This window comes from Dipteris shenzhenensis, chromosome 18, assembly GCF_047967505.1.
Source record: "Dipteris shenzhenensis isolate YYH24624 ecotype China chromosome 18, Dip_SZ_1.0, whole genome shotgun sequence".
NCBI lineage: Eukaryota > Viridiplantae > Streptophyta > Polypodiopsida > Gleicheniales > Dipteridaceae > Dipteris > Dipteris shenzhenensis.
The window spans coordinates 19,918,224-19,920,936 of record NC_141613.1 but is presented as its reverse complement, the minus strand read 5'-3'; the positions used below and the strand labels follow the sequence as shown (position 1 = coordinate 19,920,936).

General features: G+C 49.4%; 1 pseudogene; it reads left to right on the top strand.

Moving 5' to 3' along the window:
• The first annotated feature begins 2,263 nt into the window (after nt 1–2,263).
• On the top strand, nt 2,264–2,713 carry LOC147890922 (TOM1-like protein 1 pseudogene; annotated as a pseudogene).

Below are 2,713 nucleotides of genomic sequence, written 5' to 3'. Positions count from 1 at the left end.
CTATTGCGGAAACTCTGGTTGATCTGGTTTCTCAAGGTGAGAATCCTGGATGTGTTCTTGGACTCGTAGAGAGCTGCGAACATATCCCATGCTTCTTTTGATGTCTTGACTGTGTTGAGCTGTCCTAGCATGACATCTTGCACATTCTGCTTGATCAGGTGATAGGCATACTTGTCTTTCTTATCCCATTCTGCTTGAGCTCGGGCAATGGCAGGATCTGCTACTGATGCGGAAACTGTTTGTGTAGATGTAGATCCCGATGTAGATCCCGTTGCTGGTGCTGTGACAACAGATGGAGTAGAGCTACTAGTGGCTGGATCGGCCAATGGTCTAGGTATGGATCCATCAACATACTCCCATTTGTCCTGAAGCACAAGAATGGTCTCCATTCGGTATTTCCATGTACCGTAATTGGAGTTGTCTAACTTAGCAGATGCCTCCAGATTGAGGTTGCTAGTCGACATGGTGCAAACAATGTACTCAAAAAGTGTCCTGGAAAACTCTGTATGAATCAACTGCAAATACACTGAAGATGCCAAGTGAAATCTCTGTACCGTCGGTGAAGATAGAACTGCAGTAAATAAGATCTGACCTGTGTTACAAGGCTTGTGGCAATGATGCCGGGAATAGCCACCAAGAGGCTTTACAAGGCTGAAAAAATGTTGTGCACGATGCCGTGAGATAGCCAAATAGGCTTTACAATGGTGGCATGTGTGTGTGAAATCAAGTGCTATCTGCCCACTGAATCAATCTGCAATGCCTCTGAACTCTGAAGTCTGCTCACTGAACTGATGAACGTAAGGTTTCAGGTAATGTAATGATGTGAAATCGGATGTGAGCGTATGGACTGACTCCGAGTAGGTACTAGTCGGGAATTTCGGGCATGGCTTAGATTGGCAACTTGGGGAATTCAAAGCGTCCCCTCTATGGCGATCTAGTCTACTCTGATCTAGATCTAAACCAACCGTCGATCGATGAAAGAGCAGCAAATAATTCCTTTTCCTTTGTTCCTTTTAAGTGCTGGGTCAGATGCATCGATGTAGAGGCAAATGTGTGTGAAGGAAGTGGTTTTGTCGGCGAGGCTCAAATGTGAGTGTAACTTGCGTCGAAATGTGCGCGTGATGTAACAAGCGCGTAGAGCACGAAAAATCGAGCGACTTTCCTTTTTGGAGCACCCTCAAATTCTTCCTGGATCAAGAGATATGACTTGATCTAGGTGGAGGGGCAAAAGGAGTGCAAATGGTGCTCAATGATGATGTGTCACTGTGAGTCACATGCAGTGATGATGTGGCACTGTGCTTAGCAAGAGGTGTGCCAGTGAAGCTCTGTGCTGAGGTGGCAGTGCTGAGGTGTCACTGATGATGTGGCACTGATGATGTGGCAATGATGACGTGGCACAGATGACGTGGCACAAGTGACGTGGCAGATGATGTGGCAAATGACGTGACACAGATGACGTGGCAGATGACGTGTCACTGATGACGTGGCAAGTGATGTGGCTGATGACGTGTCACTAATGACGTGGCATAGGTGACGTGGCACTGATGACATGGCAGTGCTGACGTGGCAGATGACGTGGCTGCTGATGTGGCAGTGATGACATGGCACTGTGGATAAGGGTGCCACGTGGCTGATCCTTGACCACACCTGTGTGTGTGGTGACCCTGGGTGGATAAGATTGGTGATAAGGCCACGTGTCTCTTTCTGGGAAGCCGGAATCTTTGAAAGATTCTGACGGAATCTTCGAGATTCCGTCTCCCTGCGGATTTCCGTCGTTGCCGTTTGGAGGCGTCGAAGCAGTCGTTTGAAATGCCGTGAAGCTCGTTGGCTTAGTTGCAGGTGAAGCTGGTCGTTTGGAGGCGCGCGTTGCTGTGTGTGTGGGCGAGCCGTTGTAGGAGGCGGGCGTGGAACGAGCCTTCCTTCAACCTTGCCTCCCACAACAACCTCTGCAGAGCTTTCAGCACGCCATCGAATCCAAGATGGCTACCTTGACAAAGCCGTCATCTACAATTGCGCCATCGACTTGGCAGCGCAACTATGCAAGCAGTGTAGCCCCTCGAAGCTCCGACAGCCTGTCATCCACGAGAGCAAGGGCAGGCTGAGCGGCGCCAAGAGCCGCGGCAACGATGCTTGGAGCAGCAGGGGAAGGCTCGTTGGTCGATAGAGGAGCTGCGTATGCGTTGGTGGAAGCCGTGAGCCGTTGACGACGAAGCTTGAAGCTTTACGTGCAGCCGCTCGTTGGATTGGGCATAGCTGTTCGTAGATGGTCAATGCCGTAGACGATCCGCAAACACCGACCGTGGTTCGTGAGAAAGCAATGAAGCTGATCGAGTCATGGGGAGAATCCACTGAAGAGCTACGCTATCTTCCTGTTTTCGAAGAGACCTACAAGAGCCTGAAATCAAGAAGGATACGCTTTCCTGGTCGGGATGTAGAGAGTTTGGCACCGATATTTACTCGTCCAAAGTCTCAATCTTCGCAACCAGTAAACAGGGAGGCAGATTTCAGTCTTGAAAACGCAGCAAGTTGGCAGAATGACAATGAGGTAACACAGGAACAGCCAAAGGAGGTATTTGACGTTGCAAGAAATGCTATGGAGCTCCTGTCCACGGTGTTTGAAGCACTGAATTTGAACGATGGACTCCAGCAAATACTTTCTAGATATGAAGAGATGCTCACAGCACCCACAATGCAATCTTCTCTCTCTCTCTGA